This window comes from Lynx rufus, unplaced genomic scaffold (genome assembly GCF_022079265.1).
Source record: "Lynx rufus isolate CCGP_SWC_20201006 ecotype Redwood Valley unplaced genomic scaffold, mLynRuf1.p SCAF_6, whole genome shotgun sequence".
NCBI classification, from domain to species: domain Eukaryota; kingdom Metazoa; phylum Chordata; class Mammalia; order Carnivora; family Felidae; genus Lynx; species Lynx rufus.
In genome coordinates, this window is record NW_025814878.1 from 25,347,219 (window position 1) to 25,364,189 (window position 16,971).

The following is a 16,971-nucleotide window of genomic DNA, read 5'->3' on the forward strand; positions in this document are numbered from 1 at the left end:
TGAGGAGTGACACGATCAGAATTGAACTTCAGAAAGATAATTTGAGGGTAAAATGTATGAGAGATCAGAGTGAGTGAAAACTGGAAACAGAAAGAACAGTAAAAAAAAAAAAAGGCAATTGCAATAGTTCAGGGAAAAGATAGTAACTTGAGAGTTATATCCAATTAAAAACAACCATTGTTTTAAAGTGGAATTCTTCATATTTTTCTTATCTCTATTTTTCCATTTGGTTTTTGGCATTCTCATCCTGCAGCTTTTGTCTTGGCATTTTGTGTTCTGAAGACTTAATCCCTCTATTGAGAAAGTCTTACAGGCAAGTACATAGAATTGACACCCAGCACTTCAGGAATTCTGGGGAAATTTCTTTTTGTATTAATTCTTATTTACTTATTTTGAGAGAGAGGGAGAACAAGTGGGGAAGGAGCAGAGAGAGGGCAGAGAGAATCCCAAGTAGGCTCTGCACTGTCAGCTCAGAGCCCAACATAGAGCTCAAACTCATGAACTGTGAGATCATGACCTACACCCAAATCAAGAGTCAGACACTTAATCGACTGAGCCACCCAGGTGCCCCTGGAAAAATTTCAAAGGCAGGATAAGTCACCTGTCAGAGCTCCATAATACCCACTATACAATTGGATTCACCTACCCATAGGAAACCGTAAACTTTTGGTTATCAGAAAAATTAAATATTTCACAACTAAAAACATAACTGACTATGGAGAAATGCTAAATTGTGCATTTAAACTTTATTGTGCCACCTTGTATTTCGCTACACAAATTGACTACGAAATGAGCACTCATCATGTTATCCATACCACTCAAAATAAACATCAGTGTTTATTACGTGAATGGGAATGAACGAGAAATTCTCAGCAAAGCCTCTCATGTAGCAAAACAGCATATTTTGCTTGCATTTTAGCTACCAAGTTGTTTAGCTTTTCCTGTCGTTTTTTCAAAACAACCTCATTTCTTCTCATGGAATTTAGCCCATAGTTCTATTCACGATCACCAGTATCCTAGTCCATTTGGCATTTACCCAATTGATCCTTAGCCAAAATAATTTAGTTATTGTTTCCAAACAGCCCCTCTAGTTTAGTTGTTAGCTTCTTTCCCAGACTGGAGGCTCAGTGGCTTACAGCACATTGTTGCAGTTTCTCCATAATGCCAGAATCATAGTCCACTCCCCTAGTTTGTAGAGCAAGAAAATATACCCTTAATCAATAAATAGCTACTGATTTACCAACGCGAGCAAGGCAGTGGGCTAGGAACTGTTGGGAATACAAATGGACTCTGCTCACTGACTCATGAGCTTTAGTTCCAAATCTATAAAAAGATTTTTTCCAAACTCTCTCCAGCTAGAGAATTGTAGGAGCTCTGGCCCATTTGAAATTTCTCTAGGGTAGCCTGGGCCTATTATGGACAGAGGGATCTTCTTAGGGATTAATATAAGATATATTCCAGCTTCTACTCTCCTCCTCAACTCCTCTTTCCTTAGAATGAATTCTTGCCCATAAGAGTTCCCTATCCCTCAGGCCCCAACTCCCCAGATATACCTGAATCCTGGGATGAAACAGCAGAGGGAGAGAGCCTGGAATTGCAACAATAAAGCCTTGGCAATTCTTATAAAAGTCTCCACCTCCTTGCTGTTTGTAGCATCTGATGGTGTTTTAACTAGGGACTCAGATTTCCCCTCTAGGCTGTATTTCAGAGAGGATGGCTCCAACTTACCAAGTAGCAGTTGGCTTTGCATGCCATAGGAAAGTGGAGCACAGGTTGAGGTAATGGGCAAAAACCCTACCAGAAGGAACTAGAAACAAGTTGATAAGTGAAACGGTCACATTGCTTTAAACAGTGAACTTGGCTAACCTATGTATGGGAAGAGAAGAAGCTGACAACACCCAAAATATGATGTATTTGAAAACTTCATCTTAGCACTCTCAAAAATCAGGGTAAATGACTCCAAAAATTGATGTTATTTCACGACTGCCCCAAGGCAAACTGGCTTCCCATAAAAGACCTCTATCTTCCTCCTCTACCTTCTTCAAAGACTTATGGATGCAGGTCTCGACCTACTAGAAATACAATCCCAGTTCCCAACATCCTACTGAAGCATGCACAGAATCAGGCTTCAACCACAGAGGTGCCTGTGTTTAAGTATTAAAGGGGTATTATAATGATCTTACATTTCTGGAATCAACTCCAGTTGGTTACTATGCATTGTCCTTTCAGATATTACTGGATTCAACTTGCTAATTTTTGTTTCTTGTAATGTTCTTATTGGACTCTGATATCACAGTTATGCTGACATCATAAACTGGGTTAGGAAGGGTTTCTTCCTACTTTATCTTCTGAAAGAGCTCCGTGTAACATTGGTATTCCCCACATGTTTCACTAAACTAACCCAAAAATCCAACTGACTGTAGAATTTTCTTTGTGGAAAAACTTTTTATTATAATTTTTTAAAAAAAATAGGGGGCTATTTAGATTTTCTGCATCTTCTTGTGTCAGGTATGGCAAATTTTGTTTTTCTAGGAATTTGTTCATTATACCTAATTAAATTTACTGGTATGAAGTTGTTCATGATATCATTTTACTGCACTTAACAATTGATATTTTGTTAGCTTTAATGCCTTGTTTTTTTCAATTAATGTGTTTATTTTCAGGTAACTAGCTTCACATGTCATTGTAAGAAAGTATACAGAGAGCCCCTGTATTCTTTATCCAATTTCCCCCAATATAGAGTCCTTGGAAAAGTACTACATGGTATAACCAGGATACTGATATTGATGGAGTCAAGACACAGAGCATTTCCGTCACCTCAAGGATCCCTCATGTTGTTCTTTTATAGACACACTTACCCACCTCTCCCCACTTAAACTCTGTCAAGCACTAACTTCTTCTCCATTTCCATAGTTTTCTCATTTTAAGAATGTTATATAAATGGAATCATACCAATGCAATCTTTTGGGATTGACTTTTCCATTATATTTTTATTTCAAAAATTTCTATAGAGTTCTTTATATCTTCTAATTCTCTGCTTAGGCTTTTGATTTCTTTTATTTTATTTTTTGCTGATGCTTTCTTTCTTTCGCCTTTTTTTTTCCCTCCCCATTGGTTTCAAGCATGTTTCTAATTGCTCATTGGAGTGATTTTATGATGTTTATGATGAGTGCTTTAGAGTCTTTGCCAGATAATTCTAGCATCTCTGTCTCTTCAATGTTGGTATATACAGATTGTATTTTTCATTCAATTTGAGATCTTACTAGTTCTTGATATGACAAGGGACTTTTTGTTGAAATCCAGACATTTTAGTTATTATGTTATGAGACTCTGAATCTTATTGAAACTTTCTTCTGGTACCTCTCTGATAGGGGACACCACCTAATTCCTGCCAGGTGGGGGTAGAAGTTCAGTTTCTCTACTTAGCATCTCTTGACACCCAAAGCGCGCGCGCGCGTGTGTGTGTGGGGGGGTTCTTGTTACCGCTGAGTGGGGTGGAAGTTCCTGCTCTCCACTAGGTCTCTACTGGTTCTTCCATCTTGAATGTCTTGTCACTGCTCCTCATGTCACTGACATACGAAGAGGTGGGGGAGTTTAACCTCGATACAGTCACTTCTCCACTATGTCTCCTCTGTCACCACCCCAGCGGGACATACGATGGGCACTTTATGAATGCCTTTGAGATATGGAAGTTCCTGCCTCTCATGTGGTCTCCAGTGACATGGCAGTGAGGAGAGGCTTTATTACCGTCTAGCAAGGATGAAAGTCCCAGTTCCCTACTCAGTTGGCAAAGGTGGGAAGCACAGGTTCACCTTGGCTATCGTGTGTGTGTGTGTGTGTGTGTGTGGTGTTTAGATACAGTAGAGCAGTTTCTTTCTAAAACACTTGTCTTGCTAGACCACCCTTTGCCTGGACGTTGGACTAGGGAGAGCAGGCTCTGTTGGAGATTTGTTTGAGTTTGTGTCCATTGGCATCAGTGGCTTCTCCAGCACTGTGTCTGGAAACTAACAGGCAGAAAGAAAGTCCACAAACTCACCACCTCAGACTTCAGGTCTTGAGGTCTGTAACTGATCTGCCTACTTCTTTCAGAATCTTCTTATGGTTTGCCTCCCTACCATAAGAGACTCTTAAAAACTGAGAATAAACTGAGGGTTGATGGGAGGTGGGAGGGAGGGGAAAGTGGGTGATGGGCATAGAAGAGGGCACCTGTTGGGATGAGAACTGGGTGTTGTATGGAAACCAATTTGACAGTAAATTTCATATTAAAAAAGAAAGAATCTTCTTATGTTTATTTTATATATTATTTTCAGGTGTTTTAGTCCTACTGAGTGGGAGAAATAGGGAAATGTACATTTACTCCATCTTCCTGGCAGTGAAAGTCAATTTTCATAGGATCCATAGGGATGTCTGTTCTTTCATTCCCAATATAGGTAATTCTCTCACTAGGAATTCATTAAATTTGCTCATTTTTCAAAAGCATAATTTTGGGTTTTTTAGTTTTCTCTATTGCTTGTTTTCTATTTCATTGATTTCTGCCCTTTATTATGTCCCTTCCTCTACTACCTTTGGATTTCATTTGCTCTTCTTTTTTCCAGGTTCTTAAGGTAAAAGCTTAGATAATTGATTTTAAACTTTTTCCCCTCTACTCTAAGCATGTAAAATAAACATCGCTTTATGTGTATGTTACAAATTTTGATATGCTATACTTTTGTTATAGAGTCTAAAATATTCTCTAATTTGGGGGTAATTTTTTTCCTTTAAGTTATTTTAGATGAGTATTGCTTTACTGGCAAATAGTTCACTCTTTTCTCCTGTTCACTCACAGAGAACACTCTCATCCTTGACCTGTGCTCTTGAAAGTATAACCCAAGGCATAATCTTCTGAGTTCTCAGAAATTCCCTTTTAGGAATGAAAAGGGTGATGAAATCTGGCTTTGGCAAACCTCCCATGCCCCATTGTCCATCATTCCCACGAGCTTCCCACTCACACTTCATCGTCTGGTTACTGACCTAGTTTTCTGATGAACTTGCCTTGTGGTTCTATTCATAACCAAAGGAAAGGCATTCTAGAATACTCTAAGCTTATTGTTTTAAAGGGACCATGCAACCTATACTCCTGAGTCACTAGACCTGTACATTTAATCTGAGTCATCAAATTTACTGGCAGGACATTGTCCTTCACACTTCTCTCCTGTATCTTTAACTAGATTCTCTTGCTTCCCCAATAAACGACAGCTTTCTAGACACTTAGAAATTTTTTCACTGCTATGTGCCTCCTTCTTTAAATTTACTAAAGAACAAGTTCTAAAAACATAGACCATAGTAATAAATCTTGCACACAACAATAATATTCCCCTTAAAAGGGTGCACTAATAAGGGTACACACAATAATAATAAAATATAAAAGAAAATAAACTTCATTTTATTAAGCACAAACTGAGAACAATTTGCTCTAAACACAGAGTTATTTATTAAACTTAACTTAGTAATCCAGATCTGGCAGCTTGCTTTCTCTGAATCGTGATATTTCTCAAGAACTCACTACCGCATGAAATATCTTCTTTATTGATATCTGAATGGTGGATATTATCTGATCGAAGATTAGAGAAATATTATTGTAGAATAATAATAATAGTTTGCATATGCCTTTTTTCTTTTGATATTTGCAACACTTTTCTGGGTACTGATTTAAGAGATACTAGTCTTCCAATTTATAGGTAAAGAAATGGGTTCAAAAAGAAGTGACTTTCAGGAAAGGACTTCCAGTAATGGTTAAGTGAAAACTAAAACTAAAGCTTTATAGTTTCTTGTTGTACATTTAAATCTATGATTCATTATGCATTGATTTGTGCATAATGTGAAGCTTACGTCTATATCCTGGAAGAGATATGAAAGACTGATGTCTTTTTTTTCATAAATGTTAGAAGGTACCAGGGAAAGCATCTAGACCAGGAGACGTCTTTTTCAGAAAGTTTTTGACTATTAACTCAATTTAATAGTAGTAGATTATTCAAGTGATTTTATCTGGGTTGAGTTGTGGTAGTTTCCAAGAAAGTCGTTTCCTTTCTCTAAGTTGTTGAATTTATGTATTGTCAGAAGAAGATTTAGAGAGCTTTGCTTTTGATATGAATAATTTATTAAGCAAGAAATAAACCAGTTGTGAGCAGAGATACTTCAAATCCAAAACGAACATGAAGCTTAGAGGCATGATTATACTGGGTGGCTTACAAAGTGAAAAATGAGGAAGCTGTTTAACCTCTACAATGACTGGTTATTACACCAGGGGTTTCCAGATGGCAGGGGGTTGCCTAATGCTGATTATCTTGCATCATTTTAGGATAATGACTTAAGTTTCTTTTATGACATTTACAAGAAACAATCTAAGGTAAATTGCTCTTATGTTCATGAAATAAGCTGGATTAAGTTTTTCTTACATGGCTTAAATGGTTTTGTCTGCTTGAAGGATTGTCAAACCTGGTCTCCATTCTATTTTATTTTAACATCATGCAGGGTTGTTGGTAACATACCTTTATTATTCTTTTACTAACCACAGTGTCTGTGGAGACACATCCTCATTCATTCTGGGTGTGGGAAATTTGTGTTTTCTCTTTTTTTTTTCCTTTGTCAGTTTAGCGAGATGTTTATCCATCATCCTGATCTTTTAAAGAAATCATTTTTTGACTTCATTGATTTTCTTTATTTGATTTCCTGTTATATCTATTTTTTTAAGCTTATTTATTTATTTTGAGACAGAAAGTATGAACAGGGAAGGGCAGAGAGAAGGAGAGAGAGAGAATCTCAAGCAGGTTTCACGCTGTCAGTGCAGAGGCCCATGCAGGACTCAATTCCAGGAGTCTGGAATTGTGACCTGAGCCAAAATCAAGACTTGAATGCTTAATTGACTGAGCCACCCAGGCGATCCATTTCCTGTTATATCTATTGACTAGAGAGGGTATCTCTCTCTCTCTCTCTCTCTCTCTCTCTCTATATATATATATACATATATATATATGCATAGTTAATGCAATATGGATACATTCAGATTTATAGCTATCATTTAATTATTTTGGATTTATATCTATTTTCTTACTTGAAAATCACATATCTACAAATGATGTTTCTCCAGTATATTAAAAAAACTCTCAAAATTCAATAAAAAAGAAATTAAACAAGCCAATTAAACAGCAAAGACATGAACAGATATTTTCTTAAATACATTTCTAAAATGGCAATGTAGGGGCGCCTGGGTGGCTCTGTTGGTTGAGTGTCCGACTCGTGATGTCCACTCAGGACTTGATCTCTGGGTTGTGAATTCAAGCCCTGCATTGGATGTGAAGCCTACTTTTTTTTTTCCTTCAATATATGAAATTTATTGTCAAATTGGTTTCCACATAACACCCAGTGCTCATCCCAAAAGGTGCCCTCCTCAATACCCATCACCCACCCTCTCCGCCCTCTCACCCCCCATCAACCCTCAGTTTGTTCTCAGTTTTTAAGAGTCTCTTATGCTTTGGCTCTCTCCCTCTCTAACCTCTTTTTTTTCCTTCCCCTCCCCCATGGGTTTCTGTTAAGTTTCTCAGGATCCACATAAGAGAAACCATATGGTATATGTCTTTCTCTGTATGGCTTATTTCACTTAGCATAACACTCTGCAGTTCCATCCACGTTGTTACAAAGGGCCATATTTCGTTCTTTCTCATTGCCACGTAGTACTCCATTGTGTATATAAACCACAATTTCTTTATCCATTCATCAGTTGATGGACATTTAGGCTCTTTCCATAATTTGGCTATTGTTGAGAGTGCTGCTATAAACATTGGAGTACAAGTGCCCCTATGCATCAGTACTCCTGTATCCCTTGGGTAAATTCCTAGCAGTGCTATTGCTGGGTCATAGGGTAGGTCTATTTTTAATTTTTTGAGGAACCTCCACACTGTTTTCCAGAGTGGCTGCACCAGTTTGCATTCCCACCAACCATGCAAGAGGGTTCCCATTTCTCCACACCCTCTCCAGCATCTATTGTCTCCTGATTTGTTCATTTTGGCCACTCTGACTGGCGTGAGGTGATATCTGAGTGTGGTTTTGATTTGTATTTCCCTGATGAGGAACAACGTTGAGCATCTTTTCATGTGCCTGTTGGCCATCTGGATGTCTTCTTTAGAGAAGTGTCTATTCATGTTTTCTGCCCATTTCTTCACTGAGTATTGTTTTCCAGGTGTGGAGTTTGGTGAGCTCTTTATAGATTTTGGATATTAGCCCTTTGTCTGATATGTCATTTGCAAATATCTTTTCCCATTCCGTTGGTTGCCTTTTAGTTTTGTTGGTTGTTTCCTTTGCTGTGCAGAAGCTTTTTATCTTCATAAGGTCCCAGTCGTTCATTTTTGCTTTTAATTCCCTTGCCTTTGGGGATGTGTCAAGTAAGAGATTGCTACGGCTGAGGTCAGAGAGTGAAGACTACTTTAAAAATAAAAATAAAAAATAAAATGCAGGTTGAATAAATAAAAAATAAATAAAATGGTAGGCACATGAAATATGTTATGCATCATTAACCATTAGAGAAATACAAATTAAGATAATGAAATAACATTACACATCTATTAGAATAACTAAAATAAGAAATATGGACAATATCAAGCTACGGTGAGCTATCATTGCATAGGAGTGGAAAAAGATGATTATTCAAGAAACTGTGCTGACATAATTGTTGCAGAAGGAAAAGAAATTAAAATAATCTCTCTGTCACTCTACTCTCTCTCACACGCACACACACACACACACACACACACAATTGCAGGTGTATTGAAGATCTAACATAAAAAGAAAAAATGAAAATTTTAAAGCAAGTATATGAGAATGTGTTTGCAATTATAGGATGTAAATGTTTTTCTAAAAACACCCAATAAGCACAAATTATTAAAAAAGGTAAAACTGATCATATCAAAACTTAAATTTTCTGTGTTACACAAGACCCTATAAATAGGGGAAAAATATAAACCACAAAAAGAAAAAAGGTACTGTTAGTGCATGCACACAAGGGATTTAAAATGGAACACATAAGTAACTCTTAAAAATCAGCCAATAGAGGGGCGCCTGGGTGGCTCAGTCGGTTAGGCGTCTGACTTCAGCTCAGGTCACGATCTCACTGTCTGTGAGTTTGAGCCCCGCGTCGGGCTCTGGGCTGATGGCTCGGAGCCTGGAGCCTGCTTCCGATTCTGTGTCTCCCTCTCTCTCTGCCCCTCCCCCATTCATGCTCTGTCTCTCTCTGTCTCAAAAATAAATAAAAACTTAAAAAAATTTAAAAAAAAATAAAAAAAAATCAGCTAATAGAGGACAATCTGGTAGACAAATAAAATATGTCTATTTATGATAGACAACAGAATATGACCAGTATATTGAAGGAAGAGGGCAGTAAATGACTAGTAAACAAATGGAAAGATACTCACTGGAAAACTGGGATATGTAAAAAAGCCAACAAGATATGCAACTGCACGGTCATTGGATTGGGGGAAAAAAACTCGACATTTATTGTCATGGAAGATGCTGAACAACATTAAAACTATATACTCATGCTTGAAATGTGACCTATTAAAACAATTTCGTAGAGGTCTGGTAAAATACATATACCTTAGGACTCAGAAATTCCACGTGTCTATATCCCCAGAAAAATTCTGACTCATGTACATAAATAAAATACAAAATTCTAAACAGCAATGTTTATATTAAAAGAAAATGGGAGACATCTTTTCCTAAGTAATCTTCACACCCAGCACAGAGCCCAACATGGGGCTTGAACTCATAACCCTCAGCTGAGATCAAGAGTTGAATGCTTAATTATCTAAGCCACCCAGATGCCCTGAAAATGGGAAACATTTCCAAAATGGGAAGATTTGTCTCAATGCTAAACAACATAAGAATGAACAATAATTGTGATATATGCATTTAATGACTTACTATACAGCAGTGAAAGTGAATGAATGAATGAATGAATGAAATTAAAAATATAATGTTGACTGAAAATTGTGAGTTGCAGAGGAATACATCTGGCCTGGTGCTACTTCTATAAAGCATAAAAACATGCAAAACCTGTATCGTGTAGGTGAATATATTCTAGTTAATAAAAGTGTGAAGAAATGGTTGGAAATGATAAACCTCAAAATGAGGGTAGCAACTATCACTAAGGAAGAGGAAAATTCAATCACGTAGAGGGATATGGCGGCTTCACTCCTAATGTTAAATTTGTATTCTTATGCTAGGTAGTGGCCACACATTGTTATATTTGTTTGTATGCCTGAAATATTACACAATATATTTCAGGGAAAAAAATTTACATTTTCACAGATTAAAAAGACAAAGTATCATATAATTATCTCAGAGGCAAGAAAAGCTCTTGATATAACCCAAACTTCATTCGTTATCAAAATTCTCGGTAAAAACAAGTGGAAGGCGACTTCCACATGATAAAAGAATACAAAACACTTGCAAACATCACACAACTTGGTAAGATATTTAAAGCGTTCACTTGAAACTCACATCAAGACAAAATTGCCTACTTTTCTTCAATATCATTCAGTGGGTCGAGCTGCCACAACCAGACAAGGACAGGACATAACAACTGTGATTGGAATAGAGGGAATCACACTGTCTCTTATATGCTCAGTTCTCCTTTTTCCTCTTCCAGGTGCATATCTCAGCCTGTATACCTCTCCTGGTTAGTGCTGCCCTGGGGGTTCCCCTCCCGCCATCCCAGCTGCCCAGTGGGACACAGCTCCCCACTTCCTGAGTAATTTACAGCCTCCATTGGTTACTGCCATTCTCGTAGAGGAAAAGAAGTAGCAAAATGAACAGAATATAGAAAACAGAATATAGAAAACAGACTATCATGTCTTGAACTGAAATGCCCATCTCCCTTTCTCAGTTGCTGGCCAGCGGGACGCGCAACTCCGACACAGCCCCCTCTTGCACGCATCCTTCTAATTTCAGATGTTCTGTCTTTGCCGGAGAAAAGTATCCAAAGGGCCTTCCCGTGTGTGTGGGTTCAGGCAAGGTCACGCTGGGTGTGATGTGTGTGGATCATCCTGGGGCGCCATCTCCCACTGCTCAAGGTTCTCATGACATAAGGACTTACTTTATCAGCTATTCCTTAAATCTGTTCTAAACACAATAAACCAACTGTGTCTTCACACGTTCCTTTGGAGAAGTCCACCTTTCTTACCCATACAGAGAAGCAACAGAAGAAAGGTTTTTCCAAGTTAAAAATTGTATTAAACGACTCTTCTTTTTTAAAAAAATTTTTTTTCAACATTTATTTATTTTTGGGACAGAGAGAGACAGAGCATGAACGGGGGAGGGGCAGAGAGAGAGGGAGACACAGAATCGGAAGCAGGCTCCAGGCTCTGAGCCGTCAGCCCAGAGCCCGACGCGGGGCTCGAACCCACGGACCGCGAGATCGTGACCTGGCTGAAGTCGGACGCTTAACCGACTGCGCCACCCAGGCGCCCCTAAACGACTCTTCTTAGTGGAAACAAACAAACAAAAGAAGATGATCGAAGGAACTATGCATTATACTAATAAAATCGTGTGTTTACAACATATTTGACAGGTTTCAAAGGATTTCCACATCTGTTAACTTGGCATTTTCGAACTCATTTGACCCAGCATATTAAGCAGAGGTATAATAGAAAAATATGAGAATTAAAGTATCCTTAGATTAATGTAAGTAGCAAAAAAAGTCTCATAGATTAATTTCCAAAAAAACCAATTAAAATATCAGCTTTTTAAAACTATACAGAATTCTTAATGAAATGCAGTTTGGGAAACATGAGATTTTTTAGAAGAATCATGTGACACAGACACAGCAAGTTCTATGATGTCAAGATGTTATTTTTCTGTTATTAATGCTTTCAAATTACTATATAAAAGCATTGTGACAAAAATGGGGAATATAATATAAAATACTGAATTCACCTAATTCTCTCATTCTAATATTCCCTTCTAGACTTCATCCATACAGATTTGTTTTTGGCATATTACCATTTCCTATTTTTGTTATTCAAAATACCATGCCAGAAGCATTTTTCTTTTTGCTTTATTCTTAATTCTAGTGGTTATATGGTTTTACAAGATATTGATAAGCTAAAATTTCTTTTTCCCATTTCAATTGTTGGGCATTTAGATTATGTTTGGAGGATATCAGAGGATATGCATGTGCATACAATGTTTCCTTTCAATTTAAAAGAATACCAGACAGCAAGCAACATGAGGACAAATCTAGTGTATAACATTAGTTCAGCCATCGATTTCCAGCCAGACCCTAAACCAGTGTATTACAGGTACTCGGTACTTATCTTTTAATTCTCTGAGTGAATAAAAACTTGCCTTTGAACTCTCTTAGCCAAAATTGCTTTTCAAAATTACCGCCTTAACATTTATTAAAACTAGAATTATGTGAATATATTGGTTTTATCCCATCTTTATTAAAAAACTGGGGGGGGCGCCTGGGTGGCTCAGTCTGTTAAGCGGTCGACTTCGGCTCAGGTCACGATCTCATGGTCCGTGAGTTCGAGCCCCGCGTCGGGCTCTGTGCTGACAGCTCAGAGCCTGGAGCCTGTTTCAGATTCTGTGTCTCCCTCTCTCTGCCCCTCCCCCGTTCATGCTCTGTCTCTCTCTGTCTCAAAAATAAATAAACGTTAAAAAAAAAAATTTTAAAAACTGGGTATTTCATTGATTTAAAAATACTTCAATCTTTTAAGGTTTTTCTATATAATATGTATTAATTTACATTTCTGTATGGAGTTGGACATATTTTCTTGTTTGTTATTTAATAATATTTGCTTTTTATAATTGTTGGTTCAGATTTGGAAAATGAGATTCAGGCAAACCGGACGATAAGCAAGAAATATTCACTAGAATAGAAACTAAGCAAGTATCAAATCTGTCTGATCAAAACTCTCTAATACATTAAAATATAGCCTGTGCCATAACACCCCCCAAATGCAGTTAACTTTTGAAGCTGCAATTCTGATTTATTTAGCTTACACGGCATTATCCAGGCACACCTCATTTACTGCACTTTGTTTTTATTGAACTTCACAGATACTGCTTTTTTTTTTTTTTTTTTTTTGCAAATTAAAGGCTTGTGGCCACCCTGTACCAAGGAAGTGTATTGAAGCGATTTTTCTGAGGGTTTTTTTCTCACTTTTTGTCTTTGTGTCACATTTTGACAATTCTCATAGTATTTCAAAGTCATTCGTTATTATTATCTTTGTTATGGTGATCTGTGATCAATGATCTTTGATGTTACTATTGTCATGGGGCACCATGAACAGTGCCCCATATAGAACAGCAAACAAAAAAATAATTTTTTTAATGTTTATCTTTGAAAGAGAGAGAGAGAGAGAGAGAGAACGTGCCTAAGCAGGGGAGAGGCAGAGAGAGAGGGAGACACAGAATCTGAAGCAGGCTCCAGGCTCTGAGCTGTCAGCACACAGCCCAGCGCGGGGCTCGAACTCACCAACCATGAGATCGTGACCTGAGCCGAAGTCAGACGCTTAACCGACTGAGCCCCCCAGGCGCCCCTAGAACAGCAAACTTAATCGAAAAACACTGTGTGTGTCCAACTGCTCCACCAACTGGGTGTTCCCCAATCTCTCTCCTCAGGCCACCCTACTCCCTGAGACACAACAATATTGAAATGGAGTCAATTAAAACCCTACAATGGCCTTGAAGTGTTCAAGTGAAAGAAAGTCATACACCTCTCACTCTAAATCGGAAGCTAGACATGATGGCGTTTAGTGAGGAAGGCACATCAAAAGCTAAGATAGGCTGACAGCTAGACTTCTTGCACCAAACAGTTAGCCAGGTTGTGAACACAAAGGAAACGTTTTTGAAAGGAATCGAAGTGCTACTCCAGGGAACACATGAGCAAAAAGAAAGCCCAAGAGCCTGACTACTGATAGGGAGAAAATCTGAGTGGTCTGGATAGAAGATCAAACCAGCTACAACATTCCCTTCAGCTAAAGGCTAATCCAGAGCAAAGCCCTAACTCTCTTCAATTCTACAAAGGCTGAAAGAGAACAGGGAACTGTGGCAGAAAAGTTTGCAGCTAGCAGAGCTTGGTTCATGCAGTTTAAGGGAAGAAGCCATCTCCGTAACAGAAAAGTGCAAGGTTGAAGCAACAAGTGCTGGTGTAGAAACCACAGCGAGTTCTCCAGAAGAGGTAGCTAAGATCATTCACGAAGGTGGCTACACTAAGCAATAGATTTTCAGTGTAAGCGAAACAAGACTTCTACTGGAAGAAGATGCCATCTGAGACTTGTATAGCTAGAGAGAAGTCAATGCCTGTCTTCAAAGCTTCAAAGGACAGGCTGCCCGTCTTATTAGGGGCTCATGAAGCTGGTGACTTTCAGTCGAAGCCAATGTTCACTTGACATCTGAAAAATCCGAGGGCCCTTAAGAATTATGCTAAATCTACTCTGCCCATGCTTTATAAATGGAACCACATTTATAAATGTGACAGATGACAGCACATCTGTTTACAGCATGATCCACTGAGTGTTTGGGGCCACGGTTGAGATCCACCGCTCAGAAAAAGAAAACCGGAAAAAAAAAAAGTTCCTTTCAAAGTATTACTACTCGTTGACAATGCACCTGGCCAACCAGGAGCTTTGATGGAGCTGTGCAATGAGATTAATGCTGTATTCATGTCTGCTAACACAACAGCCATTCTGCAGCCCGTGGATCAAGGAGTCATTTGAACTTTCAAATTTTTTAATTTAAGAAATACATTTCATAAGGTGATCGCTGCCACAGATAGTGATTCCTCTGATGGATGTGGGCAAAGTAATTTGAAAACCTTCTGGAAAGGATTCACCATTCTACATCCCATTAAGAACATTGGTGATTCACGGGAAGAGGTCAAAGTAGCAACATTAAGAGGAGTTTGGAAGAAGTTGATTCCAGCCCTCAGGGATGACTCTGACAGGTTCAGGGCTTTAGTGGAGGAAGTTAAGTGCAGGTGTGGTGGAAACAGCAGGAGAACTAGAATTAGAAGTGAAGCCTGAAGATGGGACTGAATTGCTGCAATCTCATGGTCGATCTTGAATGGCTGGCGAGTCGCTTCTTAGGGAAGAGCCAAGAAGGTGGTTTCCTGAGATGGAATCTACTCCTGGTGAAGATGCCACGAAGATTGTTGAAACGACGACAAAGGATTTAGAATACTACATACACTTGGTTGATAAAGCAGCAGCAGGGTTGGAGAGGATCGACTCCGATTTTGAACGAAGTTGTACCGTAGGTAAAATGCTATCAAACAACATCACGTGCTGTAGAGAATTTGCGTCTGAAAGCAAGAGTCAAACAGTGTTGCGAACTTTGTCTTATTTTAGGAAATTGCCACAGCCACCTCAACCTCCAGCAGTCACCGCCCTGCTCAGCGAGCAGCCATCAACATCCAGGCAGGACCCTCCACCAAGAAAAAGATTGCAACTCACTGAAAGCTCAGATTATGGCAACCATTTTTTTTTTTTAGCAATAAAGTATTTTTTACTTAACTATGCACATTTTAGACATATTATTATTGCACACTTAATAGATTATGGTATAGCAGAAACATGACTTTTATATGCACTGGGAAACCAAAAAATTTCTTTCGCTCACTTTATTGAGGTGGTCTGAAACCAAACTCACAATATATCTGATATCTGCCTGAACATTGATGAGAGATTCTCTAGGTAGAATATTTGTGCCTTGGCATCTGTAGAAATTATGAATAAGTATTCCCAACCCCAGATTTTTGTAGATTTAACTTAGTCGAACCTCCATTGATTTTGCTGATATTAGTCATAACTCGCAATCACTTGCTGTTTGGCTTTAATGTTATTTTTTGAATTTTTAAAATGTTTTCAATGTACTTAAAATGTTTTGGGGTTTGAGAAGACTTTACTTACAAGCTCAAGTCCCTTCAACTACTTGTATATGTTGAGTCCATTGTATTTGCACACCCCCCTAACTGTTATTATATGGGAAATCACAGAATAATTTTTGAATATTAAATGTAGCTTCCCAGAAAATAAAACTTTGGCATTTGGGAACAAAGGTAACCATCTTAGCTTATCTTTAAGAGAGGTTTTAAGGAGTTCAGGAGTTCTTCTGTGAGGAGATTAAAAGAAGTCTAGGTTTGCAAATAAACAAAGAGACAAAGAAACAAATAAATAAAACTCCACTAACCCGATCAGTTCATTTTTTAAAATCATTGTTGAGATATTAGGGGGAGGGGTATACTTTCATTAACAAATCAGTCATTTTCTTTCTAATACTTAGTTTCTGGCACTTTTTGACAAACTTTCATTTATATGAGGCATCCGGAGATCAGGTGTGCTGGAGTCAGGTGGATATGGGCAGGTTGCAGCAGAAGGGAACATGGCAAGAGCCACTTGGAGGGAGCGGGCTTAAGGCACCTTCCTCAGGGACAGCCGGTGGCCCTCGATCCACGTGTGACACACTCTTCCGCGACAGCGAAAAGGAGCTAAGCTTTCAGTCACCAAAACTCTCAGCCCCACTTACCAGCAAAAGTGCTGTAAATGAGTAGTGAAGTAATGACGAAATAATATCTGTAACGTTAACACTTGAGAGAATGATCATGGTTTTTGAGGGGCTCTCATTTGTGCAGAGACACGTGAGTACACATCTGCCTATATGCACTTATATGCAGGTACGCATGTATCTATGTATACTTGTTTTTGTGTGGCAACAGGGATACTTCCTGTAATTTTTTTTGTCCCTGAAAAGTATTGCTTCTCCTAGATCTTTGTAACAATACCACACTTGCCAAGTAGGAAGGTGCAGAAAAGAATCCTTTTCCCAGCAGGGCAGCTACCACAGCATGAAGCAAACCACTGTTTTCTAAAGCTTTGACCACTCTTCAAGGTTGGCCCCTTTTAGAGTTGGAATAATCCTCATATTCGTGCAGTTTGC

General features: G+C 38.5%; 1 pseudogene; it reads left to right on the forward strand.

The window, feature by feature from the left end:
- Positions 1-13,713: 13,713 nt before the first annotated feature.
- On the forward strand, positions 13,714-16,585 carry LOC124529075 (tigger transposable element-derived protein 1-like; annotated as a pseudogene).
- The last annotated feature ends 386 nt before the right edge of the window (positions 16,586-16,971 follow it).